Source organism: Leptosomus discolor, chromosome 1, assembly GCF_034619465.1.
Source record: "Leptosomus discolor isolate bLepDis1 chromosome 1, bLepDis1.hap2, whole genome shotgun sequence".
Lineage (NCBI taxonomy): Eukaryota > Metazoa > Chordata > Aves > Leptosomiformes > Leptosomidae > Leptosomus > Leptosomus discolor.
Genome location: NC_141391.1, coordinates 173,258,976 through 173,278,547, shown reverse-complemented (window position 1 = coordinate 173,278,547; position 19,572 = coordinate 173,258,976).

Here is a 19,572-nt window from a genome sequence, read left to right as displayed (position 1 = left end):
TTTAATGCTGGAAAGAAAAAATTGCTAGCAGCAGGGATATTAATTAGCAAAAGGTGGCCTGCTTTGGTTAATCACTAGTCTGAAAGTCCCCTAAGCTTGTCACTTTGTATCGACTTTTTGGAGGTTTTCTTAGAAAATGGTTTAAAAGCCAGAAAAGCAGCTTGCTAGAAAGTCATGCTGCTGTTGCAGACAAATTTTTGCCTGAAACTCCAGGTGGATCATCTGGATACAAATTCCACAGGACTGAAGAGATCTTTCGTATTTATTTTTCGAGACAAACATGAATATATTTACAAGGGAAAGTTTAAACTGCTGATTTTAATCACTTGATTTGAGTAAGACAATTTTTTATTCACTAATAATAGACATAGTCCCTTAGAGTAAATTAAAACTGGGAAAGTATGATGTCTAGAAAAGGGAGAAAGAAAAATGAAAATGTAATTTTACCTTACATTCTCACAATATTTTTGTATTTTCACTTTTTTCTGAAAAGCTAGAAGCATGGGGTTTTTTTTTCCAGTTTATACATAACTCCATCTTTTTGGGAAAATTGAAGAAAATGTTCCTATTGCTATTAAAACAAATTTTTAACAACAAAAATATTCTTATAAAATAAAGCTAATCTGGAATTCCTGTAAACAATTTGTGATCAAGTGTAACGGGTGTGCATGGCAAGGTTTTGGTAGCAGGGGGGGTTACAGGGGTGGCTTCTGTATGAAGTTGCTAGAAGTTTCCCCTATGTCGGATATAGCCAAGGCCAACTGGCTTTAAGACGGACCCACTGCTGGCCAAGGCCGAGCCAATCAGCAACAATGTTTTTCACCTCTGTGATAATGTATTTAACAGAGTGAAAAAGTTGTTGTGCATCAGGAATTGCAGCGAGTGAGAGGACTGAGAATATGTGAGAAACATTCTGCAGACACCAAGGTCAGTGAAGAAGGGGGGGGAGGAGATGCTCCAGGCGCCAGAGCAGCGATTCCCCTGCGGCCTGTGGTGAAGACCATGGTGAGGCAGGCTGTCCCCCTGCAGCCCGTGGGCGGTGGAGCAGATACCTGCCTACACCCCATGGAGGGCCTCCATGCTGGAGTAGGTGGATACCTGAAGGAAGCTGTGACCCCGTGGGAAGCCTGCACCAGAGCAGGCTCCTGGCAGGACCTGTGGCCCGTGGAGACAGAGAAGCCCACGCTGGAGCAGGTTTGATGCTAGTGACCCTGTGAGGGGGGCTCACGTTGGAGCAGTCAGTTCCTGAAGGACTGCATAACATGAAGGAGACCCAAGCTGGAGCAGTTAATGAAGCACTGAACCTGTGGGAAGACTCATGTTGGAGAAGTCATGGAGGACTTTCTCCCGTGAGAGGGACCCCACATTGGAGCAGGGGAAACGTGTGAGGAGTCCTCCTCCTGAGGAGGAAGGGGTAGCAGAAAACAACAGTGTGATGAACTGACCCTAACCCCCATTCCCTGTTTTCCCCCCTGTGCCGCTAGGGGGGAGGAGGGAGGAAAATAGGGATCAAAGTTATGCCCAGGAAAAGGAGGGAGGGGTGGGGGAAAGGTATTTTAAGATTTGTTTTTATTTCTCGTTACTCCTCTCTGAGTTAATTGGTAATAAATTACATTTCCCTTCAGTTGAGTCTGTTTTGCCTGTGACGGTAAATGTTGAGTGATCTCCCTGTCCTTATCTCAGCCCCACAAGACTGTTGTTATTTTTTTTTTCCTCTCCTCTCTCCTGTCCAGTTAAGGAGGGGGAGTGATAGAGCGGCTTTGGTGGGCACCTGGCATTTTGGCCAGGGTCAACCCACCACATCAAGTTATCATCGTTCTTGTTGCTGTTTAAGACTATGCTACATAAATTCTTTCTGAAACATGCAAATCTGTGGAGATTTCTGTCTATCACCCTCATTCAGGCACCTCATTACCATGATGGCAGCTATATCATCATTTTCTTGCTGCAGAATGGTCTCCAACTCCTCCTGTTTATTGCCTATGTTGCATGCATTAGTATAGGTGCACTTCAGCTGAGCTAATGATCCTGCCTCTGTTTTGGGAGGATAAGCCCTAATGCCTACCTGACCATTCTCAGCTGCTTCTGCAGTTACTAATTTATTAACAAGCCTAGAGATTTTGCTGCTGCATGGGTCACCATCCCCCACCTCTAACTGAGATGTCAGACTGAAAAAACACACCAGTGCACTGACCCATGAGCACTGATATGCTGCAACCAGGTTCCTCTCTGGCAAGCCTGGTTTCATCCCCATCCCACTCTGAAACTAGTTTAAAGCTCTTCCTATAAGCCCTGCTAATTCTTGTCCCAGGATCCTCTTCCTCCTTTGAGACAAGTTAACCCCATCTGTTGCTAGCAGGCCAGGTGTCTTAGACCAACCCATAGTCAAAGACCCCAAATATACGTATATATGTATATATACAAAGAACCCAAATACAAATATATACATATATATGTGCACTGGAATGATTCTGGATCTTTGTGTGTCTGTGTTTACTATAAGTACTATGGTGACATTGTAAGGTAAATAGTTGCATAGCTGCTTAGTCTGCTGACTGCCAACTTTGTGGGCCTGTTTTTCTCTTCCCAAGTATTGTACACTTTAACTTCAAAGTTGACTAAATTGAGAGTGCAAAAGGCTGAAATTTGATAAGGTAGAACTTTCAAATCACTTTGCAGTCATTTTATAAAACCTTAAGTGATGAGCACTGGCAAAAGTACCACTTTATTCAGTTTAGCAGATATTTCCAAGGTTTGCTATTCAGATAGTTTTTGATAGCATATTAACTCCTTGCTCATTTCAAAGTCTATAAGCTTTTTCCTTGTAAAATTTTATTCCCCCTTGCTGTTTGAAATGTGTTTCCAGCAAAACTGGTTTCTGAAAAGCTGCAAAGATAACCAAAGAGTAACACAACCAAAATGGTTATGAAGAACTGCTACATGTCTGTCCAGCACTGTTTTTCTTGCTTTTTCATTTTTTTTTTTTAAAGAACTAATTGCAGATAAAAATAAACGGTTTAAAGAAATTCCAGGTTATAAAGCAATTTTGTACTTTTCTTTCAAATGTTCCTATTTCAAAGTCTATGTCTGAATTTCAGACCTAGTGGATATACAGACTACGCTATAAGAAATACAGCCAATTTTCACATGTGTGTTTGTACACAGCAATTTCAAGTACTGTTTGAAAATAGTTTAACTGAGTTTAGGTGCAAGATTATTCTTCTGTCTATGGATACTGACTCTATCAAGCTATGCCCACAAGATGCTATCTATTAAAGCAAAGCAAAAACTATACTTATTTTTTGTGCAAATAAATATAAAAATTTTGACCTTAAAACCTTTGCACTACATTTTTCTTTTTTATTGCAGGGTTACTGTATGGCTGACAAAACATATGGAAGTGGATTGTTTTTCCTTCCTACTTTAGATTAAATGTTACCTTAATTGGCAGGTCTTATTGGTTTCAGAGTTCATATTATTTTAAGGTCTTTCTTGTAACTTGTTTTAAGCAGCTTTCAGAGCCATATGAACTGGTTCTGATTTTCAGATATTAGGGAACATACGCAATAACACAGAATCATATAATCACAGAATAGTTTGGTTTGGAAGGGACCTTAAAACTCATCTAGTTCCAACCCCTCTGACATGGGCAGGGACACCTTCCACTAGATCAGGTTGCTCAAAGCCCCACTGAACACTGCCAGAGAGGGGGCAGCCACAGCTGCTCTGGGCAACCTCTTCTAGTGTCTCATCATGCTCATAGTAAAGAATTTCTCCCTAATATCTAATCTAAACCTCCCCTCTTTCAGTTTGAAACCATTACCCCTTGTCCTATCACTGCACTCCCTGATAAAAGGGTCACTGCCCACTTTTCCTGTGGGCCCCCTTTAAGTACTGGAAAGCTGCTAGAAGGTCTCCCTGGAGCCTTCTCTTCCCCAGGCTGAACAACCCCAGCTCTCTCAGCTTGTCCTTATAGAGGAGGTGCTCAGCCCCCTGATTATCTTCATGGCCCTTCTCTGGACCCACTTGCACAGGCCCAGGTCTTTCTTGTGCTGGGGGCCCCAGAGCTGAATGCAGTACTCCACACGGTGTCTCATGAGAGTGGAGTGGAGGGGAAGAATCACCTCTCTTGACCTGCTGGCCATGCTTCTCTTGATGCAGCCCAGCATGCAATTTGCTTTCTGAGCTGTGAGCTCACATTGAAAGACATATTTAGTCTTTCATCCACCAGGACTCCCAGGCCGCTCATTTCCCAGCCTGTATTTCTGCCTGGGATTGCCCTGACCCAGTGCAGGACCTTGCACTTGGCCTTGTTGAACCTCATGAGGTTTGCACAGGCTCACCTTTCAAGGCTGTCAAGATACCTCCGGATGGCTTCCCTTCCTGCCAGCATGTCGACTGCACCACACATCTTGGTGTCGTTGGACACTTGATGAGGGTGCATTCAATCACACTTTCCATGTTGCCAACAAAGGTGTTAAATAACACCAGTTCCAATACCAACCCTTGCGGAATTTCCACTGGTCACCGGTCTCCACTCAGTCATCGAGCTGTTGACTGTGACTCTGAGTGTGACCATCTAGCCAATTCCTGATTGGTCCGAGTGGTCCATTCATCAAATCCATGTCTCTCCAGCTTAGAGACAAGGATGTCATGCAGGACAGTGTCGAATCCTTTGCATTCATGCTTCATTTACTTCAGCTTCTGTTTCTTCCTTTGTAAGAATCAATAGAGTTACACCTGCTACAAAAGGAAAGACTGGATGCATTACAGAAAGAGGCAGTCAACCTGTTTCTTGGAACTTTCTGGGCCTGGCTAAGCAAAACAAGTATGTAACACACTGGGAGGGTCTTTCATGCCATAAAGTTTTCAAACTGTGAATCCTGTTTCCTGGCTTCTTTTATAGTACAATCTTCAAAGGAATAGCTTCTTTTGATTGTCATTGATGTGCCTTATGCCAAGAAACTAATTACTCAAAGAATAGGAGATAGTAAACACAGAAGTCACATGAACTTTGAAAATGCAAGCAGCATTATATTGCTTCCGCTGACTTTGGGTGTCTGAGTGCATAAAAATCCAAGCTTTTCTTATCTCAGACTTCAGTTCATGTCTCTGAGGCATAATTTGTGATTTACAGTCATTCTCTAATGGATTTCACTTCTCATCAGCAGTTGAGAAAAAACAGAATTTAACTGAACTGCTAGTAATCCCTAGAGAAAGTGATCATTCTATATTAGGTCAAGATTAACAGAGAGGTATTCATTAAAGTCCCAGGTGAGCACAGCATTTAAGCTTACGCTTAAGTGCATCACTGTTCTGCAAAGCACTCACCGTGGCATTTAGACATATATCTAAAGTTAAAAGCTTAAGCACTATATTGAATGTGCAGTGCCTACTAAATCGATGTCTATGTTGTCTGAAATGGTTTTTACCTCAAATATTTGTGAAAGGTAATGTCAGTCGTTCTAGCTTATTATACCACCATTGTGTGGACTGCAAAATTACTACTGCTGTAATGCTTTATTCTCAAAAAGGGTCTTTCTTCAACTGCAAAGTAAAAATACAGCCAGGCTTTAAGATCTCTGTCTTGTTCTTCTCTTTTTCCCAGAATAGAATTCCTATCTTATTTCTATCTGTCTGTCAGAGTTTCTGAACTCATCTGATACTGAAATGGAATGGGCTGACTAAAACCCTTCAGGATACAGGCTACTCCAAATAAAGTTTAGTTCAGCAATGGTATATTTCTGACCTTTCTGATGAAAACATCCAACTATCATTTAAAATTTACCAAATTAAAGAATCATTGTGATAAGTCTCCACCATACATTTAATTTAAATTAAATTTATACAAGCCACTGAGTTTGTACAACAAATATAACGCATGGAAAGAACTTCATCAGAAAACCTGCTTCTTTTAAGTAATATATTATCTAAGCCAACAGAATGTAGAACTGTTGCAATTTGAGGTCCATGAATCGTAAGGATTTATGTGATAGTTCTTTTTGTTCAATCTTTATATCATTTTTCCTGAATTAGCATTCATAGACCTATGTCTTTAACCTTTACATCCTTTCGTAAATTGTTTGTGGTTATATTTTATGCATATTGGTCCATAAAAAATTGTTATATCAAATTCTCTGATTTCTATGTGAAGCTTTTACTTAGAAGTCAAAGAACTTAGGAAGCTTAGTAACCTATTTAAGAGAAAAATACATCTAGTTGAACAGTGAGGTGTGATCCATATAGTTTCACATAAGAGATATAATATGGATAGGGTGAACAGAAATTCGATGTTCATGCAGGTTTTGCACATTATGGGAAAAATTCAATGGAATGGCACCTTTGAGCAATCTAAACTTGGCACAAGAACATTACTTTCAATAAGCTATTTCTGAATAAAAGCCTCAGAAGAGAAAAATATTCTGAGTCTGCTTTATATCTTCCTTTACACTGCTCTTCTCACCACTGCTCAATGACTCTAACAACCACTTTCAGGCATGCCTTTCTTCTCATGTACCAGTAGAAAGACACTTGCATGTTTGGCATCAGTTTAAACATGAGGGAGTTTTTCAGTTTAAGACGGTTACAGCTAAAGCATTTGTAGAACTGTAAAATATTTTACTTGCAGAACATCTGCACCATCTGAAATTATGTGAATTTATGCCAAATTCATGAATACGGCTGGAATTTACTTAAAAGAAATGAAATTATTTCCTTGTGACATATTCTAAAATACAGAGTTTTATATCTAGATGTTTTGAGATATGCACTTTCTTTTTTCACACATTTACCTGGAAGCATGATGATTTATTCTGAATTTAGGGAATCATTTCATTGGACTTGAAATTAAACTTGGGAAAGGAGGATACTTTTTACTGTACTATAAAGAAAAAACCCTCAGCTGATAACTAACCTTGAAATGATAAAAAGTTTTTTCCAACTTTTTTCACTTAGGGGTCAAACAAATCATCATCTACTCTCTATATGCACATCTCTATCTTCACTCTGAGACTTGTTGGTAGTGGGCTTTGTGTGAAATGTGGCTTGGGATTTAGATGATGTTGATCTTCCTTCTAAAGTAACACAATTCTTGGTAAGTTTCCATCTGTTTCTGCAATTTCAAAGTTTTGGAAGTGTTAGCAGGTTCAATCGGGTTTAGGTGCCCAGGTGCTGGCAGCTGGGGGGGCTGCAGTGGGGACTCTGTGAGGAGAGGCTGGGGGCTGCCCTGTGCTGGACACAGCTGGCTCCAGCCACCTCCAGAGGACCCGCCATGGGGCAAAACTGATCCTGTCAGCCAAGATGGTGATGCTTCTGGGGAAACAGATTTAAGAAAGAGCAATAATGTCAGAAAGCAGAGAGGAGTGAGGGGAAAGAAAAAAAAGTATCAGAAATAGCCTTGTGGGTACCAAGGTCAGAGAGTAGAGGAGGTGTTCCTGGTGCTGGAGCAGAGATTCCCCTGCAGCCCATGGAGGACACCATGGTAGAGCAGATTGTCCTTCTGCAGCCCATAAAGGACCATATTGGAGCAGATATCCACCCTGAAGCTTATGGAGGACCCTATGCTGGAGCAGGTCGAAGCTGCAGCCTGTGGAAAGCCCACACAGGAGCAGCCTCCTGGCAAGAGCTGCAGCCTGTGGAGAGGAGCCTATGCGGGAAACAGGGGAAAGCATGAGGAAGATGAGGCAGAGAGGAGCTGTTATGAACAGACCACAATGTCCATTCCTCATCTCCCTGCAATGCTCAGATTTCTGGGGGAGATAGAGGATTTGGGAGTGAAGGGGTGAAGTTGAGTCTGGGAAAATGGGGTGGGAGTGGTAGAAAGGCTTTGGTTCAATTATTGTCTCTCTCACCATCCAAATCCATTTTATTTGTCAATGAATTAAATTAGTCTTCTCAAGTTGAGTCTGTTTTGCCCGTGACAGTAATTGGTAAGTGGTCTCCCTGTCTTTATCTTGACCCATGAGAGTTTTCATTCTACTTTCTACCCCTGTCCTGTTGAGGAAGGAGAGGGGGAGAACAGCTGGGTGGGCATCTGCCTGCAGTCCAAGATCAGCCATCACACAGGTGAAGTTTATTGTGACATTTCTACATTATGCTTAAGACTAAGAAATGAAATCTTGTGTCACTCTTGGTCATCCCACTTGCTGCTATTTTTCTTCTTTTGGTCATCTCCTGTGAAGAGTCATTTATGAAAAGCATAACTAAGCCCTACACAGAATATTCCAAAATAAAACTACTGTCTGGATCTTTTTCCTAGTGCCATTAATTTATTATTAACCATTGCATTTCATGCTCTAATTACTTAGATAAAACAGCGTTAAGATTAAATTCAGTGGGATACATAGTTATCCTTGCAGTGGTTATTTCTGTCTTGTTCCCAGAGGAATAAGAATCTGTTAAAGAAATCTACTCTATCTGAAGTATAGTTTTATAAGATGTAATGATTCTTTAATTCAGCCATCATAACCAATTAAGTTTATATCAAATCACAAGATTAACAATAAACCACTAAGGTTTAAGGCAAAGTCTTTAAAACTGATGACAACTGCAATTGTTTAATAACTGCGGGACCTAATTATGCTGCTGAAACAATTACAATTGGGTACCAATTCTAATATCTGTACCAGATGCTCTTAAGTCTTTCTTTCCGTTAGGTATAAAGTTGAACTAGGTGAATACTTGAAAACCAGGGAACGATATCTTGTGACAGTAGTGATTCCTGGACACAAAATTTATTGTAGAGAACAACACTGCTCAAAATATAGTGGGTGAGAAAATTAATCATGACAAAGTTGTAAGAAAGTTCAATCATGACAGATTAAACTAAGTAGATAAGTCTGTAACACTAAGTCAAAACCAGATGTGATAGATGGCATCTTTTTGGATGGTATAATTTTCTTATTTGTTCCCTAATCACCTCCTCTAACAATGTTTTTTTCTGTTAAAAGTCTGGGGGTAGACAGAAGTGTTTTGTGCAGAGCCAACCCGATTTTTTTCAAGGAGGGAAGTGACTGCACTTTCCCAAAGTGGGAGAAAAGTCCAGGGAAAAGGTGGGGTTAGGTAAGAATGGGGTCATGGGAGGCAGGAAGGCAGCAGCAGCAGACGCAGCAGAACCTGGGAGGCTCCTCAGAAGAGCATGGATCAAATGTAGCCAAGACTCAGAGGTGATGAAAAGAAAGAAAATCTTCTATGTATGCAAGAAGTAGTACTGTATTCCAAGAAGCCATTAGAAAGAGGTTGAAAAGGGACCAAGACTGCAGGAAAACCCATGCCTTACCTACAAAGACATTCAACAGACACAGGTGAATCCTACAAAAATTCTTAGATGTGTGATGTTTTGGGTATGTTCGCAATAAATACTTCCTGAGATAGATCAGAGATCTTCAAACAGTATGAAAACTCTGAAACTTCAGAGTTCAGGCTGTGTGAGTTTCCTTCACACCGTGTCAAGCAAATAACCTCAAATAATCAACTTCATACAGGACAAGTAGATAACAGTATTACTTATATTTTATGGAAGATGTCACAATTATTATTTCTTAATCATTGAGAAGAAAATAATTTCATCCATACACTTTCTGACATTCTACGAGCTATTGGATGAAAGCAAATAATAGAAAAGATTTTACTGACATATAACATTACTGAGCTTTATCTGTAAAACTACCCATCTGCTTGACACTCATTCTGACTTCTTTATGTTTTTCTTTATCCTTTTCATGAAAAAAAAACCCTGAGATATACTATGAACTAATTTCTCAACACAACACAATGTGATTCAGCCATTAAACCACCTTCTCCTCCTATATGTACTTCTATTGGCCTCCTCATTGGCAGTCAAAGGCATTTGTAAATCCTTGTGAATTCCTGGAAAGCATCCAAGTCATTTCTTGCTTCAGGCTGCTAGCCAATATTCTCCTTGAGTTCAAAAAACAAAAACAAACAAAAAAGTGAAAGTGTGGTGAAAAGTCTAGTGAGAACATCACAAGTTATGAATTTTAGGCTACATTCATCACATTTTTTTTCTTCTTTTAATTGTGCATTTAAGAAAACTGATTAGTTTGTCCTTTATAGAGCTTTCCTTGGAGTATTCTGCCAGTCATTTCTTATATTGCTGAATTTTCATCAATTATTTTTTTTGCTTAGGTACAATGTGTAGTCCTTAGAAAAAAAGAATGTTCTTCTGAAGAAGAAACAGGGAAAGGGAGCTGGATTTTGTTCTTAGCTCTCCTAGTGGCTTTTCCTATGGTGTCAGTTAAGTCATTTAAGGTGAGATTCAAGAAAAGACTTTAACTCATAAACCCCAATGCCAGTATATATTCTTAGCAGGGAAACCCAGAAATTGTTTCTAGTCCACTTAGGCACCTCAGATGTTATAAATACTTAGATTTTAGGTATATATATATATACCCCTAAATTTTACCAGAAATGTCAGAAATTGTTCACTGAGCATACCTAGAAGCATTCCTGCATCATTTTTTCATGCTGACTGTTCAGGTGACAATTTTTTTCCCCAAGGTTTTCTTGAATTCAAAGACAATGTTCCTCATTGTTATATATTCAATGACTAATCTAAACTTCTAAAACTAACACTGGTCACACAGAGTTCAATTCAAAACACGCTCCTTATTTTCCCAACAAATTACAGGTGAGAGCTCTCTCTCCTTCAGGAAGAGAGAAACCTGGGTCCTGGCCTTCTGTAGCCTTCAGGAACTGCAATCACGACTCCCACTTCACAGAGTGGCCTAGATAGCATGCAGAAGGCTAACCTCAATGAAAACCTCCTTTCCACCTGCCTACTGAGGCTAGGGCACTGAATAGCCGGAATGGCACCACAGAGAAACCTTGGAGAAAGCGTGGACTAATATGCTAATACAAAAGCACTCCTGTGATTTGGATTTCAAGTTCAGGCCTACTCTATGTTAGGTCAACAGTAATGTTTTTAACCCATTCTCTTAATCTTCAGAGTGGAGGTAACTTTTCCATACCTGTTTAAAGGACTGAACTAGTTGATACTTTTAAAATACTTTTATTAATTGAAAAATTATGTAGTTTAGAAAATGTCTGTTTGAAGCCTATTGACTTTTATGACAATATTATTTACTTTTTCTTTCTTTCAAATTGACAGACCATTATGTGGTCTCTGTTTTTCATTTATATGTTTTTTTTAAAAATGAAAAACATCAGTGATGGTTTCGGGTGGGTTTGGGTTTCCTGGCTGGTTGGTTAGGTTTTTTTGTTGTTGGTTTTTGGGTTTTTTTTTTGGTCAGATCTTTGAAATGAAAAAACTTTGACATCTGGAGATTTTTATCATAGAAAAACCAGCCAATTCTAAAGTTATATTGTGTTCCTCTAGCATCAGACATTTTACATTCTGACCTTTCTGATCATACTTTATGGCAATAATTTATATTAATTGGTTATCTGACATTCCTTATGTCTAGGACACCATAACCTATAATTACAAAATACTTTTATCTCAGTTATACATACGTTCATCTGTACACCTTTGATGCAGTGTCATGTCTTTTTAAAATTTCTCAGTAGCATCTTGCTGACACTGATAACTAGATGTAAATTTTGCTCTCTGTGATTCTAAACAGTATAGCAAACAGTTATCTCTGCAGTCTGTCTTGAATGAAGGCAGGAAGTATGGCATGGTTAGACTGCTGTAACTATGAGAGTAAGTTTAGTCTGATGGCTCATGGACAGCACAGGTGTGTGAGCAAAATCTGAATATATTGAAAAAGGGTACTGCAAACAACAGAAAGAAGATCATTACAGCCATGTTTTCTGAAAGAAGCACATTGATCTTTCTGTTGCCATTTAGTTTACGTACTGAATAGCAATACATATGAGTGAATAGTTCTTTAGTGAATGAGGCCCCCAAACAACAGAGGATTTAAAGTAAAGGATTAACAGGATTATCACTTGTTGTACCAATTACCAGGAGAGTAAGAGATAACCCACTTATCAGCAGTTCATTGTTAACTTATTGAGAGAACTGGCATTGTTATGCTAAAGGATTACGTGATCAGAAGGATATTGGTTTGCATTAGCCATGTAGTGAAATTCATTTTAGATGAATACCAGCTTCATTCCAGTCACCTTTATGAAGCATATTGCAAATCCCTAAAGAAAAAGACAGATTTATTAAGTTAGAAAAATATGTTTGATGTGGAGGTGCCTATTTACTTCCGGATTAACATAAAACAGTGGTAGCTATTTGTCCTTCCTCCGAATGGTGAGAGGTGATATTTTAGATTAAAAATGAGATAAACTGAAGGCTAACTGCTCCCCAGTAAGCTGTCTTTTTCTACCCTGCTGCAAACTATGACATGTTGCCACAGTCTTGCAGCAGTTGGCTGCACAAGGAGCTAATACAGAGTTAAACTGGAAGAAAGAAAGTATTCACTTTTCCCAGTTATCTGCAAAGGTAGGCCACTGCTATATCGCTGAAGAGCAAAATAGGTGCAAAATAGCAAGTGAAGTGACTGATTAGATGCAGAACTCTACATTACATTGCTGGGTACCTATTCTGACGAATGTGAAGCTTCATTCTGCTTGGAGTGTCATGATTCTGAAATTATTTGTTCTCGGTTCTGGTAGTCTAATAAAACACTACATTTTACTATATTAAGAATAAGTGACTTCAATGAGAGCTCTTACAAGTAAATGAAAGGCTCATGCATTAGTTTGATGGTACAACAAATCTGACTATAGGTCTCTCTGCATAGATGAAATCCATTACAGGCACAAGGCACAAAGTACTGTTCCAGTATAAATTAATTTTATTTATTCAAGTACATTCAAATAATTTTGCCAGTTAACTTTATATGAGAGCTTTATTCTGGATCATGTACTATTTGACCAGGCCACTCTATACCAGATTATTTGTTACCTGTTCTCCCACGGCCAGCAAAAAGCGAGTGTAAGCTCCCCAGTGTGTACTCTGGGTAATTTGGCAAACTTGTGATCTTGTGCTTTACTGCCTTCTTATCAGGTTGCCTGTTAGTGGTACCTATTATACTGGACAATATAATGTATACTCATAAAATCCTCCCATTTAGTTTTATCCAAAAGAAATACAGTCTGTACACTCCCAGGTTCCTTTACAATGTGAACCCAGAATTCAGGGACCTGAAACACTGAGAAAACCATCAGTTATCAGGAGACTCCAGATGAACAATGCTGACTTTTGTTGTGTCAGACTATAATTCAATATGAAGACTGTTATTTGTTACTATGACAAACTTACATGTACACAAGCTTTTATGTACTCTTCAAAGACACAAAAACGTATTAAACAAGTTACACTTGTGACCATCTGGGGAATCTCCACAGATTTTCAAAATGTTTTTTCAAACTTACATTAGAGTATTTAAGAACAACTTTTTGACCTTTATTCCTTGCCTCTAGAAGCCCATAATCAAATTCATAGAGTTGATAGATGAGGCAAAAAAAGAAAGAGAGAAGGTGAGGAAACTTTCTCCAGTTGATCTCCATGAAAGATCTATGTCTTATGGAAGGATTTAAAAGAAGGATTTTAGCAGGCAAAGAAGAAGAAAACTATTCCTAAAAATATACTCACCCATTCAAAAATATATAGTTAGTTTTAACATATTGGACTCAGACTTTGGATACTTCTTTTTTCATTCCTTTTGATGATGAGACAAAATGTAAGAGAAACAAAGTTTGAAGAAAGAGAAAGTTTCTCTTGTTGACAGTGCTTGCCAAATTTGAAGCCATGTTATTCATGTACCAAAGGTAATGCTTAAATTGCCATATCTGTTTGGCCATTAGCTTTGAACATGGTCCCAAATGTTAGTATTTTGGCTTAAGTGGTGAACGAGCCAGTTGTCTTCCTTGCAGGAAGAAATTTGCTTCGGCTCCAATCTCAGATACAGCTAAAAGGAAACATGCATGTGACCAAGAGGACAATATTCCCAAAGGTCGGTCCTTTAAAAAAAAATCAAAACCCAAATAAAAATCAATGGATCTAATGAAGAAATTACATTTCCCTACATTTTCCCTTAGGGGGCACCACCTTCACTATAATGCTGCCACTAGGAAATGTAAATACTTCTTTCCCAAATGTTTTGTTAGACCTATTACCTGTTACTTCAGTCGGACAACGGAATGCCAGAATGAGATTTTATAATCAAAAGACAGTGTGTGAGATTTGTCCATATAACAAGTATCTACCCCTGAACTACTGTTATTGATGTCATTTATATTCAACGGTGGAAAGAGGCATCTGTATGGTATAATTAATTTCATCCTATTGAGAATATTTGAAACTGGTCAATGGTATTGTGCCCTTGGAGTGTACATGGCTCCTTGACGAGGAAGAAATTTCAATATTCTGATCAAAATTTGGATATCTACAATGTGTACATATCTAATATTAAATATAATATTCTGAGTTTAATAATCATATTCCTGGTCAGGTTTTCACCATTTGATGTGAGGAAAAGAATTTGGTACTTCTAGCCAAAGCTGCATAAATGTTCAGACAGGACAGGATAAACAGTGTATATCCAAACTTAATTTCTGACATTTCGTGATATAAAGATCTCTCAATCAGCTGCTTTGTAACAAGGCTATATATGCAAGTTAAGAATCTCATCATCTGATGTAGTTTAAGGTGCATAGGACCTAGATCTATTACACTCTCTTTTCTGTTATGACAGTCACTGGATAGACTAATCTTTCCGGGTGAATGGACTCTTACACATTCCTTGTACATATAAGGCAGCTAAAAGAAGCAAAAAGAAAAGCAAAGACCCTAGGGTTGAAGTGAAGCTTTGGCAGAGCTGCTGAAGTTTGCAGTTCATGATGATACAGTGAAATTAGAGGGATGAATTTCCCATGCTAATGAGGCAGCAAGAACATTGTGCTGAATATTTGTCAGTAGGCATCAAGCAGATGTTTGTGAGATGTTAATCATGAGAACAAGAAGTTGAGCAGACTGAAAAACATGGAGGAAAAGTTATCTTTCTTCCCTTTTATTAATGAACAGGTAATACACAATGCTTGGTAGCCAGCTGATACCTCCCAACCCTCCTAGTGAGTAGGAAGAGCATAGCGATATTTCCCTGTCAGTCTACCCAGATCAAACAGTGACTTGGAGAACATTGGTCCATAAAAATGCATTTATCGACATAGCTGCTGTCCAATTTCTGTGTTAGTTTAGCTATGCTAATAGTCCCTGTGCTCTCTTCTAATAGTTCAACACTTTTCCTCTGCACTCAGGAAAGAAAGGAGCTTCTTGAAGTCTCTTTATTGTTTTAGATGCTTGCTCAGTTCACCTCTCATGAGCTCAGGAAACAGCTGAACCACTTCTTCTGGCATGAAGAGCAAGCTTTCTGAGACTAAGACCTGCAACTCGTAACTTCTGCAAATAACAAGTATTGAGTTGTTCATGTGGGCAAGCAGGCAGGATTCCTCTCTTATTCCAGGTAATGGAAAAAATGAATAAAAGATAGAACTGCAATAAAAAGGTAGGAAAAAAGCCAAAAGAGACAAATTATAATAACATAGAGCCTAAATTAACTATAAAAGTTTTACAACAGCAATAGCCGCCCCTCTCCCCTTTAAGAATGGAAGGCATAGAGTTTCAGCATGAATTCTTTTCACATTGAAGGTTAAGATTACAGTATAAACCATCCTCTCATAAAATATATATTTAGTAGATCTATGCTGGAATACATCTGGTGAATAGGTAATAGGGTAAAGATTGTACAAATGCTTAAACAGGGCACTTAGAGCTTGCCCTGGGACTTTCAACAAATTAATCATCACAATTATATATTCATCTATGCAGACACCCAATCTTAATTCTGAAACTAAATTGATGGAGCACGAACATCTTTCATATTGAAAATTATAATATGGAATAGGAAGCTAGAAACAATTTCGCATCCAATTTACATTGAAGATCATGATATGGAAGCTCATCGTACTTGAGTATGATTTCATCATATTGTCTGATAAAATAAGTGTATAGTAATCTGCTCTTGATAAACAAGTAATGCTTTTTTTTTTACCAAAACCATCAATGAAAATATAATCTCATTACAGAGACTACTTGTTTGTGCATGGATTTATTATATGACAGACAGGTTTGGCATCAGAATAATCACCTGTTTACTTTAAATTTCTGAGAACCATACTCATAGCCAGCTCTGGGGTAACATTCCTGTGGGCATTTTCTTGTGGTAAGTCTGAGTCCCGTAACCTTGTACAATTGTTTCAGCTGTCTTTGCAGGATAGTATTATGTAGAAAAGGCAACTTATCACCTTCCCTAGTGACTTCTGCTGTAACCTGCTTAAAATACCTACCTAGTTTCAAGCTGGCCTCAGTAAATACTGATTAATACTCAGATGCAGAGTACCTGTTTTCAGCATTGTTATAGCAGGTCTAGGGTGAAAACCACTTTTGGGCTATATTTTTGGTTCTGTCACTGACTTCTTGAGTGAAGATGAGGAATTCCTACATTCTCTGCTTGAAGAAATAGGATCTAATATACTCATTCTCCTTTTCTCTTTTTCTGCCCCATCTATCTATCATTTTTAACTGATGTCTACTATATATTAAGAGAAAACTGTTGTGTTGTGGTGCTGTGTTTTGGATTTTTTTTTTTCTCTAGTGTACTGGTTATTGGTGGGATAGAGTTCATTTCCTTTACAGTACTTCATATAGTGTTATGTTTCAGATTTGTGATGAAAACAATGTTGATAACACAGGGATGTTTTAGTTATTGCTGAACAATGCTGACACAGCAACACAGTCTTTTCTGCTTCTCATGCTCCACTGCCAGCGAGCAGGCTGGGGGTCCACAAGAAGATGGGAGGGGGACACAGCCAGGACAGCTGAGCCCAATTGTCCAAAGGTATATCTCATACCACATGACATCATGCTCAGCAATAAAAGCTGGGGCAAGAAGAAGGAAGTGGGGGACATTTGGGGTTATGAAATTTGTCTTCCTGATTAACTGTTACACGTGATGGAGCCCTGCTGTCCTGGAGAAGGGTGAACACCTGCCTGCCAATGGGAAGTGGTGAGTGAATTCCTTGTTTTGTTTTGCGTGTGCACGCAGATTTTGCTTTACCTATTAAATGGTCTTTCAGAGTTTTTTCACTTTTGGTTCTTCATCTGATTCTCTTCCCCATCCCACTGGATGGCCAGGGTTAAACCACAGGGTTAAAGCACAACATCTAGGCATAAGCTCAGGTGTTATTTATCTCTTTCTATAGCAAAATTGTAAAAAAATGTAATAGCACACTTGGAATCTTTCACTTCTGTATGGACAAGAGCAAAAGGATCTGGAAACATGACAAGTTCATAATAATTCTGTAGTTACTGTGAAGAATATTCAATTAATATGATATCAGTACCACCAGGCTGGTGAAACTCTAATGCATCATTTTTTTCTACAAACTGTAAACCAATCAAAGTGATCATCTGTTCTGAAATCCATAGCTACTTTAAAATGTCACTGAATATTAACGCAAAATTAACAGCTGTGTTCTTAAAATGACTTCTGTTCTGTGACTCTGCTCTCTGAGTTCTGTTTTTACTGTTGCCAAACTTATTCACCAAATTTTCACTCTAGACACCAGATTGGCAGACTGCAAAATCTGTTTCTCTGATGTATAGCTGCTCTCAGTAACCTACTAATTTCCTTAAAATTCTATTTGATCATTTAATTTGCATTTTTCAAAGAGAAAAAAAAAGTCATAGGAAAATGTCTGGATGCTTTCAGTAAGTTTTTTTTTTTTTCCATAGGAAGGGAGAGAGATGGTCACTGAAGTTTCATCCTCAGACAGATTCTGCATGCCAATTTCACCTGTAAAATATTCCTGACTGTTTTGTTTTTTTTTTTTTTTTAAAATATCCCTATAGTTTAATGGGGGTTCGTGCTCCTCCTCATGGTTATGGTCACTTATGGAACAGTGAACAAAGCTAAGTGAGCTTAATCTACCTGCCCATTTGTTCTTAATTCCTACTCCTTTGCAGAACTGCTGTAAACTCACACACTTACAGTGTAAAAGCACACTGTGGTCTATACCTCAGAAGCTTCCCAACTCTTTGAAGCTACAAGCCAAGCTCAGACAATTGTTTTCCCAAAGGAGTCAAAGAAGTGCTTCTGCCTAGTTTGTAACTGAGCACTTTTTAACATAAGGCTGATTGTTCAGGCTGAATTTTCTATATTAACACCACCAGGGACATGATGAGAAGGTAGCTGCAGTGGAGAATGGAGTTTGCTGTTTCACAAGTAGTCCATTAAATGGCTGAATCAGAGAATATAGTTTCAACAGACAGCAACTCCTGAAACAGGAGGGAAATTGCAGTAGTGTTCAGCAGACTGCCATTAAGAGTACTGCTATGGCACATTGCAAGAGCGTGCCCTCATCACATGAACTTTTCTAAACAACCTGTGCTGTGCCCTGACATAATATCTGAAAGCCTTCAAAATAAAATCAACGTGTTCCTTTTGAACCTATGATTTAGCTAGTGCCTCCTTTTTTAATCTCATAACTCTGTTTGGGTTTTGCTTCAATATGTAAATCCTAGCAGAACTTTCCCAAAGCTGTGGGTATTCAGATCTAAGTTTTTCATTTGATCCCAAATCCATTTAAAAGTCTATTACAATGTACTTTCTGAAGTTTAGTGATTAGGGGTTGTTCCTGCAAGGTGGTGAATACTCTGGCTCTTCTTCATGAAAACAGTTAAGATTGTACATAACTTTAAGCATGAGTAGTACCACTGAAGTTCCAGAGAAATTAGATATACATTTAGGTGGTTTATTGGGTCATATGCATAATACTCAGATCTTGTAAAATCGAGCTCTATACTATGTATATATATATATATATACACACACACACACGTAAGAACATACATATGTATAATGCATTTAAAAGGTCAGTGCTGTAATTTGATTTCATTTTACTAGTAAAATGTTCTTGATATCATTCTACTGAGTGCAAAAATTACTGCTATGCATACACTAATGTAGGTGTATTTATAATAAAGTCCAGAAATTGTTGAAATAATCTGCTAGCAATCATTCACTTCTCACGCAATAACTCTAGCTAAATCTAAACAAAATGAATGCTGTATTTGAGAGCCTGAATTCAATAAATTTCCCATGTCTGGATATAGGAAATGAAGTGAAATGACGTTTCTATCAAATCAAGACAATGTGTTGTATAAAGCAGTCCCGAAAAACAAGTCAAATCTACTGCAAGAGAACATGCACTATACTGGTATCATACTAGGCTGCAGTTTACATTTTGGCAGTGACATGTTGAGGTTTAGCAAGTGTATCAAACACTACATTGCAATATTTACCTAAACTATTTTAGCTGCATGTGTTTCCTAGCTCCTGCAAGGCCAGCTTCACAGCCTAGATGCAATATTACTCATCTTTTATAATGTCACTTATGCCATTCACTATTGTCCTTTGCTTACATGCTTTACTTTGTAAATATGTATAATTAAAAAAAAAAAAATCAAGACATTTTCATCTTTCAAGGAGTTTGATATCTAATTTTATTTAACTA